The 10,123-nt window shown below is 46.4% G+C and overlaps 1 long non-coding RNA gene across 1 annotated transcript in view; it reads left to right on the top strand.

Annotated features, from left to right (window-relative positions):
* The window catches only part of LOC147997360 (uncharacterized), an 18,277-nt gene extending 17,735 nt beyond the window's left edge, over window positions 1-542 (top strand). Inside the window, exon 3 of the long non-coding RNA XR_015647945.1 lies at window positions 459-542. This is a non-coding gene — a long non-coding RNA (uncharacterized LOC147997360). The remainder of the gene's footprint in view (window positions 1-458) is intronic.
* The last annotated feature ends 9,581 nt before the right edge of the window (window positions 543-10,123 follow it).

The following is a 10,123-nucleotide window of genomic DNA, read 5'->3' as shown; positions in this document are numbered from 1 at the left end:
GAGCTCGAGCTCGTGCGCAAACACACACACACACACACACACACACACACACACACACACACACACACACACACCACACGGGGGGGGCAATGGGGGGTGAGGAGGAGGAGGAGGAGGAGGAGGAGGAGGAGGAGGAGGAGGAGGAGGAGGAGGAGGAAAGCTTGGGTTGGGTGGTTTGAGGATTTGAAGGTTTAGCCCTGCAATGTTCCTTACAACTTAAAAACTTTGTGACACACAAAGCGATATTCATTTTCTCCTTCTACTTTTCACTCTGTAGACCAAGATGGCAGACTATATCAGCCTTTGTGGAATGTGACCTTGTATTGCTTTGCCCTACTCTGCTCTGCTCTGCTCTGCTCTGCTCAACTTAACAGACGTGTTTTTGCTTTTGTTTATGATTTTTGCTTGCTTGCTCGCTCGCTCCCATGACTTGACTGTGGTTTCCCTTTCTATTACAGCACGGTGACCAGACTGCCTTGGGGTAATCAGAAAGGAGGCCAGAAGCAGTCTTTTTTCTGACGCACTGAGACTACATACCAGCAGATTTGGAGGAAAAGATATCCCTCTCTCCCTCCCTCCCTCCCTCCCTCCCTCCCTCCCTCCCTCCCTCCCTCCCTCCCTCCTTGACCCATTTTCCCTCTTTCCCGATACACTCAATAAATTTAAAGTAAATCAATGAATCAAGTCTCTAGTAATTTATTTGTTGGGATTTATTTGTTGGAAATTATCCCTCCACACCTTCGCCCCTCCCCCCACCACTCGAGGATGTCTCCCTCGGGGGGGGGGGCGGGGGGGTTGGGTGGACTCGTGTAGGCATACCTCTCCTCCCTTGGCTTTCCGGTCCACTTCGCTCCAGCATACCTAACTCTTTGGAAATGGTAATAGAGTTCATGACACACCCTCACAGAGAGAGGAAGAGTCCGATCGTTCACTGATTCGCTCTCAGCCAGCCTCGCCCTGACAGCTCAGGCATGTCTAAATCCGAATGTGGGCAATATTTACATGACTTGACTTGGTGCTTCTAACTTTTTCTCTCTCTTTTTTTTTTTCTTCTTTAGTATTTTTTTCTTTACCCTACAAACAGCACACTGCAGCTGTCTTCGGACACACAGCAGATCGATCCCATAACAGAGGGTTGTGAGCCACCATGGGAATAGAACTCAGGACCTCTGGAAGAACACAGTCAGAACTCTTAACTGCTGACTCCATTATTTCCGATTAATGTTTAATGTTTATTTTATTTTATTTTATTTTATTTTATTTTATTTTCGGAGCTGGGGACCGAACCCAGGGCCTTGTGCTTCCTAGGCAAGCGCTCTACCACTGAGCTAAATCCCCAACCCCAATGTTTAATGTTTAAATAAATAAACCTTGTAAAGAAATTAAGCATCTTAAAACCATAGGCATGTGCATCCCCTCCTCATTCGTTCATTCCCTCGCTCATTCATTCATTCATTCAGACAGACAGACAGACAGACAGACAGACAGACAGACAGACAGACAGACAGCAACCAAAGTCTAGCCTTTAACAAAGCAAGAAAGCATACCCTGCGGGACGCACAGATGAATTCCTGAGGCTTACCCTGCAGAGCTTACATGAGGCTTAGTAAAGGACTGACCTGTCAACAGCTACCTACATACGTTGAAAAGTCTACCTGGTATTGACGGATGATGACAAACTGTATGTGTGATACAAAACTGTATGTGTGGTTCCCCTTATAACTCATCTCGAAGAGCCCAGCTGTTGGGGCTCGTTCTTTTGGGGGGAAATGGAGGCTTTTCATCTTTCCCAAAGCTCCTCCTAGATCCTTTCTGTCCATCTGTCCATCCGTCCGTCCGTCCGTCTGTCCGTCCGTCCGTCCATCAAATTCTACCCTAGGCCTGCCCTTAGGTTGGTGGTCGTCCATTGAGTGCTAGTGACTTCTGACTTGTCTCTGTCTTCCCCTCTGAGAACTGTATTTAGATCTGATGCAGGCACGCAGGCAGGCAGGCAGGCAGGCAGGCAGGCAGGCAGGCAGGCAGGCAGGCAGGCCCTCCCTCGTTTTGAAACAGACAGACAGACAGACAGACAGACCAAAGGGTCAATGACTGACTGCACTTAAAGGGGCTGTTGACTCCTCTTTGGAGTTACCGCTGTTTAAAACTTGCTTGATAAAATAAAGTCATCGAATCCAAACTACGCAAAGGGGACACTATAACAAATTACGACTGCTTGTGTATATAGAAAACAGGGTTTTTTCTTTCCCTTATTCCATTATGTATGTTTGCTTTTCTTCAAGAATAAAACCGGCTAGGTGGTGCCTCGGAGACTTTATTTTTTTTTCCCCCCAGGAGTCCCTTCGGGCCCTGCCAGCGGGAGCCTGGACCTCTGAGGCCAGAGAGGGTGTGCTGTATCCCCGGCTCGCTCCCTCCCTCCTGGGATCAATCTAAAAAATGGACAGTTTTGGACACAAGCTTAAGTAATGTTCAGCTCATTCATGCAAGAGAGGTGTAGGAAGGACAACACCCCCACCCCCACCCCCACCCCCACCCCTACCCCCACCCGACCAAATAATACCCTAACCAATAAAAACTAGCTCCTTACTCCTCCGCCTGAGGATTTCTGCGGTCTCATGGTTTGTTCTTGGTTGTTGTTGTTGTTGTTGTTGTTGTTTTGTTTTGTTTTGTTTTGTTTTGTGTTTTTCAGACTTTAAGACAAATGTAGGGGTTGGGGATTTAGCTCAGTGGTAGACCGCTTGCCTAGGAAGCACAAGGCCCCGGGTTCGGTCCTCAGCTCCGAAGAAAAAGGAAGAAAAAAACAAAAACAATAAGACAAATGCTTGTTGTGATTCTCATTTCATTTCAAGGCTGCTATTCTCTAAATCAGAAGGACTCCCTTACAATTCTTCATGGGTAAACTTGCTTTACATCCCTGACATCAACAACAAAAAGAATTCAGAAAGTGGTGATGGACCAATCTGTTTGGGTGTTTCTTGCCTGCTTGACCTTGACTCGCACAAGAGAGCATAGAGAATAAAATAAAGTAGGTGGATGGAGAGATGGCACCGTCGTTAAGAGCACTGATTGCTCTTACAGCGGTCCTGAGTTCAATACCCAGCCAACACATGGCGGCTTGCAACCATCTGTAATTGTCAATCATGCCCTCTTCTGGGGTGTCTGAAGACACCTACAGGGTACTCGAATAGACATAAAACAAACAAACAAACAAACAAACAAACAAATCTTTAACAATTAAAAACAAAAAGAATAAAATAAAGCGAAGGACCCGCCTTGGAGACCTGCCCGGTATTGCTCCAGAGTCTACTTTTTAAAACACAGAGATAGGGGTTGGGGTTTTAGCTCAGTGGTAGAGTCCTTGCCTAGCAAGCTCAAGGACCTGGGTTCAGTCCTCAGCTCTGGGGGAAGAAAAAAAATACACACACACACACACACACACACACACACACACACACACACACACACACATATAGATAGATAGATAGAGAGAGAGAGAGAGAGAGAGAGAGAGAGAGAGAGAGTTTGACAGCAATAAAAAACAAAACAAAACCACTTTAAAATACAGAGATGTAAGGATACTCAGAGGGCTCAGAGGAAGCAACCAAGTGTTTGTTATATGGGTGCCAACAATATGGTTCATCTCTTCTTCTCTTCCACGTGGCATGGTGGCCAAGGTGGTGGGGAAACCACACAGTGAAAGGAATTGAACTACAGCACACAAGCAAGTCTCCCTCCCAGACATGAATAAAACTGAAATTAGGCTAAATGTACAATGAAAGGAAGCCAGGTGTTCGTGCATGTCTTTATTTCCATCATTCAAGAGGCAGAGGTGTTTAGAACTGTGTCTCTGTGAGATAGAGGAAGGCAGGCAGGCAGGCAGGCAGGCAGGCAGGCAGGCAGGCAGGCAGGCAGGCAGGCCTGATCTAGGTACTGATTTCCAGGTCTATGTGCAGACACCCCTGACTCAAATAAAGGAGTGAAAAGGAAAAAAAAAATACAATTCACCTGGAAGGGTCAGCCAGCCATCAGATGCAGTGAACTAGAAAATTGGGATTCTCAACTGAGGCCTGTCCCTCCCTCCCTCCCTCCCTCCCTCCCTCCCTCCCTCCCTCCCTCCCTCCCTCCCTTCCTTCCTTCCTTCCTGGCTTACAGACAGCCAGGTCCAAGCCCAAAAGAGTCCAGCAAGGAGCTTAGAGACTATGAGAGAGTGCACAGGTGTTCTAGGGAGGAATCAGCTCACCACCCAGCATCCCCATTTGGGTTCTTGTGCAATCGACACAGGGAGATTGACAATCTGGAATTTAGTGAGAAATCAAACAAGGGACACAGAATGCAAAATATTTATTTACACAGCAAGTGGGTCAGTTGGATTAGCAAGCTAGGACACCCACCCCCGACCCCATCCCAGCCCCCTACCACTGCCGGGTCTCCCTTCCTTGTTATCCCTTTCTCATGCCTCCCTCAATATGGGCACACAGGACCAGGAACATGTTTCTCTCAAAAACGCGTTTTCTGCTGTGAACTCAGTCTGGCAGAGAGTGAGTGGGTGAAGGATCCCTAAAGACCAGAGGGTTTATTAGAGGAAGGCTACCTCACAGTGTTCTTCACACCAGGAACAACAACAACAACAACAACAACAACAACAACAACAACAACAGCAGCAGCAACAGCAACAGCAACAGCAACAGCAACAGCAACAGCAACAGCAACAGCAACAATGAATCAACAAATGGTGGACAGGAGATGAGCAGGGATGCTGGGGGGATGGGAGGGAGGGTAGGGCTGGTGAATCTGCACCTCCCTGAAGGTCTGCCTGTGAAATACTGGTTGATATATGCCTAGTTGAGGACAATATTCCCCTCTCCTGTGGTTTTCAATGGGAGATGACTTCATTGCCAGAGACTATGGAATTGTTTCCATTTTCCCCTTCAAGAACTGTGTTTAGATCTGTTACAGACAGGCTCTGGGTTTTGAAACAAACAAACAAACAAACACACACACACACACACACACACACACACACACACAACGAGAGAGAGAGAGAGAGAGAGAGAGAGAGAGAGAGAGAATAGAGAAAAACAGAGACAGACACAAGAGAATTTGATCTCTCTCTCTCTCTCTCTCTCTCTCTCTCTCTCTCTCTCTCTCTCTCTCTTTCTCTCCCCCTCCCCCTTCCCCTAGTTTCTCAGACTGGGTTTCTCTGTATTCGTCTGTAGGGCGGGAAGGACTGAAACTCTCAGATTCACCTTTCTCTGCCTCCCTAGTGCTGCTTTGATGGTAGTTTGGGGAGATTGGGATAGGAAGTAAAAAAGCTTGAGTGCTGATATCAAAGCCTCCCCTCCCCCCCACATGCATGCATGCACACACACACACACACACACACACACCCCTACCTGTCTCCTTCACACAGTTATTAAAAACTTTTTAACTGTGATCTAGAAAGTGTCTAGATCATAGCTTCAGAGTCAGCACATCCTCTCCATACAGAAGACACTGACTGACTGACTGACTGACTGACTGACTGACTGACTGACGGACGGACGGACACACACACACACACACACACACACACACACACACACACACACAAATACATATTTATATATTTAAAATGATGCTTAAAAAAAACCCGTCTTCCTCTATAACGGAGGTTTAAAGGGAATCTGGCTGACAGCACGTTTTTGTGGTGTTTTAATTCCTTTTTTTTTTTTTAACCAAATAGGAGGGAGATCTGTTGTCCCTTTTATTAAAAGCCAAAGTATTAAGTGGCGAGCCGATGTTTCAACTTTCACCATTCTGTTCCTTTCACCAAAAAGAGGGGGTTCTTTGGCTTTTCCTTTCCTTTTTGAAACAAAACGAAAGGAGGAGCTCGACCAGTTGGCCTAGCTTCCCTGTTCCTTTTCCCTCTTCCATGGTATGCTCGATGAAATAAAGTAAACAAATGAAGTTTCTAGTTATGTATTTGTTTGGGAGACCCGAACTATCTCTCAAGAGAGAGTTGCGGGTGTTGGGGATTTAGCTCAGTGGTAGAGCGCTTGCCTAGCAAGCGCAAGGCCCTGGGTTCGGTCCCCAGCTACGGAAAAAGAAAAAAAAAAGAAAAAAAAAAGAAAGAAAGAAAGAAAGAAAGAAAGAAAGAGAGAAAAGAAAAAAAGAAAAGGAAAAAAAAAAGAGAGAGTTGCATCTCCCCGCCGCCCCCCCCCCACACAAGGCCTCCTCCCTGTATGTGGGGGGAGGGGGAGGGGTGGACAGGAGCTAGCTGAGAGGGGGTGGGGTGGGGCGGGGCTGGAGAATATGCAGGTCCCTGAAGGTCAGTCGGGGAAGTACTGCTGCTGCCCTAGCACGCTTCAGTGCCTCTTTAGAGTTTAGAGTTTTCTAAAGTTTTCTGCCTGAAATCAGCGAGTGATGATTTCACTGTGAAATGATGTCTGATCATCGCTCTCGCTGTCCTGTCAGGGCTCCGGCTCCTGGCAAAAGTCTGACTGAAGGAAACCTTAGTTAGACTCACACCCAGCTGTTTGGAAATGGTAATGGAGTTGATAGCACACCCTGGGGGAAAGAGGCAGACTCCCTTTTTGCTCACTCTCAATTCCCAGCCTCGCCCTGCCAGCTCGGGGATTTCTAAGTAAGGGTGAATCTGGACCATATATGTACAGGGTTTGGCGTTTCTGATTCATGTTTAATGTTTAGTTAAATAAAGCTTGTCAAGGGCTGGAGAGATGGCTCCGAGGTTAAGAGCACTCACCGCTCTGCTCTTCCAGAGGTCCTGAGTTCGATTCCACAGAAACCACATGGTGGCTCACAACCCTCTGCAAAGGGATATCCCATGCACTCTACTGCCCTGTGTATGTGAAAAGGGCTTTAGTGTACTCAATGTAAGTGAAAATAAATAAGTAAACCTTTAAAAGAATGAAACAAAATGAAGCTTGCAAAGAAATTGAGCATCTTAAAATGCCAGGCACGTTTATCCGCTCCTTTTATTTTATTTCGTGTGTGGATCACATAACCACAGAGGTGGTTCCCCTTTCCTTAACCTCGACAGCCCAACTGGGACAGAAGTGCAAACTATCATCTACCTATCTGGGAGTGGAGTGGTTGGATACAGGGAGATGGAGCATTTGCAGTTAGTAAAGTTCTGATGTCGGTTTTTATTTCCTTTCATTTTTGGATAGATATCGGGAGCCTTTTTTTTTTTAAGTTCAAATTTTGTTTTCTGTGCAACATTCTGATCATAGTTTCCCATCGCAAAGCTCTTTCCAGATCCTTCCTCCCCATCCACCACCCCGTACTAACCCAGGCCTGCCTTTAGATGTGGTTGATGCATACCCAGGTGAGTCTCCATTGGAGAAAGGACGATATTCCCATCTCCTATGACTGTCAATGGCCGATGACCTAAATGCCAGTGACTTCGGACTTGACTCCATTTTCCCCTCTGAGAACTGGGTTTGGATCTGTTGAACGCAGGCAGGCCCTCGGTTTTGAAACAAACAAACAAACAAACAAACAAACAAACAAGCAAACACACCAAAAAATATTTAAAGCAGGCAACAACTGCCTGCACGCCAAGAGACTGTTGACTCCTCTTTGGAGATAGTACGATGTGAAACTTGCTTAATACAGTAGAGTCCACACAACACAAAGGGAACACTTTAACAAATTATGAAGGAGAGAGGGGGGGGGTATGTTTATCTACCTCCTCTTGTTTCTCAGACTAGAGATTTCATCTTCCTCTGTCTCTCGAGTGCTGGTGGCTTTGCTGCTGGTTTGGGGGGGGGGGTTGGGATAGGGATAGGAAGAGAAAAGGCTTGAGTGCTGATTTTAAAGCTCTCTCTCTCTCTAAAGCTCTCTCTCTCTAAAGCTCTCTCTCTCTCTCCCCCCCTCCTTCTCTCTCTCTTTACACACACACACACACACACACACACACACACACACACACACACACACACACACACACACTGGAGAGGAAGACAGGAAGACCTATCTAGATGCAACGTGAAGAAGGCCTATGTCAGATGAGTTAATGGCTAGGGAACTGTTAGCTGGCTAGTCTGCCATTTTGTTGCAGTTGCTAGTATTATAAGGACACTTTCTCATTGGTTGTTTCTGCTGTTGCTGCCAGAATTCATTACATATTCTGTTAGGCTCTTCTGTGTGATAACACACTCAGAAACCGAACACTGTAGGAGTCAGTCTAACTGCTTTCTTTGTTGTCTAGTTACCCGCAATAATCTTGGACCTGAACTGAACACCCAGCAGCACTTCCCGCACCCACCCATGTATAAGCTTTTATAACCTGGACCACCAACACTAGAGCGACAGGGCAGACAGAGACTATTTGGAACCGGACTTCCATTTTGAGTTTTTGTTTGTGTTCTTGTTTTTTTCTCCTGTCCTGTCCTGTCCTGTCCTGTCCTGTCCTGTCCTGTCCTGTCCTGTCCTCTCTGTCTGTCTGTCTGTCTGTCTGTCTGTCTGTCTGTCTGTCTGTCTGTAAATCCACACATATAGTTCTTTCCACATCTTATATCTCAAAACAAATAATGCTTGCTGTGATCCTCATTTCATTCAAGGGTACTACTCTCTAGACCAGAGGAGCCCCCTTACAATTCTCCACAGGTAGTGATGACCGGAGTGTTCAGTGCGACTAAGCAGGAATTATATGGTTGCCGCCATTATGCTTGATCTTACCGAAGGTAGGGTTGCGGGGCATGGTTGCCACGATGGCGACCAGTAGACCGTGATTGAGGAGACGGAACAATAATTAACCTACAATTCTCCCTCTCTGTCAACTGTTTCTCTGTCACTCTCTGTCTCTCTTCCCTCCTTCCCTCCCCCGTCTCTCAGACCTGAATGAGCATTGGAACTAAAGTAAATGTACATGTGAAAAGAAGCCAGGTGTGGTGCTGCATGTCTTTGATTGCATCACTTGAGAGGTGAAGGTGGGTAGAACTCTGTGAGCAGGCTGCAGACCTGAACCAGGTACTGATTTCCAGGGCTTTTGTGCAAAGACCCCTGACTCAACTAAAGAAATGAGGAGGAAAATAAAGAAACAGATACAATTAACTTGGAATAAACCAAACAAACTAAGAAAAAGGAAAGGCAGTAATGGAGTGGCCTGGCTTACAGAGGAGGGGCAGACATTTATCTGCCATTGCCTCCTCGGTTGAACACACAAACACACGCATGGGGGAGGGGGGAGAGACAGAGACAGAGAGAGACAGAGAGACAGAGAGAGGAAGAGAGACAGAGACAGGGAGACAGAGAGAGAGACAGACACAGAGAGAGAGAGACAGACAGACAGAGACAGAGAGACACAGAAAATTCGATCCCTGTCTCTCTCTCTCTCTCTCTCTCTCTCTCTCTCTCTCTCTCTCATCACAAGCTGAGCTCAGGGACAGTGAGTTCCACACTCACTCAGAGAAAAACTCTGTCTCCCACACGCCTTCAAAATGATCCATTGTACTATTTTAGATTTATGTCTGAGGAGCCCCTCTCCCTCCGCCTCCTCCTGTTACGTTGTAGAAACGTTTAATCCCAAACAGGGCTTCTCTCCTACCCTGCCTTGATGATTCTGTTCCTGGATAAAAGATACACAAGCTTTATTATCTACAGGAAGCCTTAAATAGCACTAGAAGACCTGGGCAGGCAGATATCTACCCTCTAGGTTGTTAGTTTTGGGGGTTTTGTTTGTTTGTTTGTTTTTGTGTTTTTTGTTGTTGTTTTTAATTTTTTTAGATTTGTTTTTTATTTATCTGAGTATGCTGCAGTTATCTTCAGACACACCAGAAGAGATCAATCAGATCTCATTACAGATGGTTGTGAGCCACCATGTGGTTGCTGGCAATTGAACTCAGGACGTCTGGAAGAGCAGTCAGTGCTCTTAACCGCTGAGCCATCTCTCCAGCCCCTGTTGTTGTTTTTTGTTTTGGTCAAAAACCTGGATTCTCGGGGTTGGGGATTTAGCTCAGTGGTAGAGCGCTTGCCTAGCAAGCGCAAGGCCCTGGGAAGAGCAAGGTCCCCAGCTCCGGAAAAAAAGAAAAGAGGAAGAAAAAACAAACAAAACAAACAAAACAAAAAAAACCCTCTGGATTCTCAGGAGCTGTGTGGTGTGTCCTCTTATGTTCTGGTGCCC

Source organism: Rattus norvegicus, unplaced genomic scaffold, assembly GCF_021556685.1.
Source record: "Rattus norvegicus strain SHRSP/BbbUtx unplaced genomic scaffold, alternate assembly SHRSP_T2T unassigned-0000181, whole genome shotgun sequence".
Taxonomy (NCBI): domain Eukaryota; kingdom Metazoa; phylum Chordata; class Mammalia; order Rodentia; family Muridae; genus Rattus; species Rattus norvegicus.
This window is presented reverse-complemented; position numbering and strand designations above follow the sequence as displayed.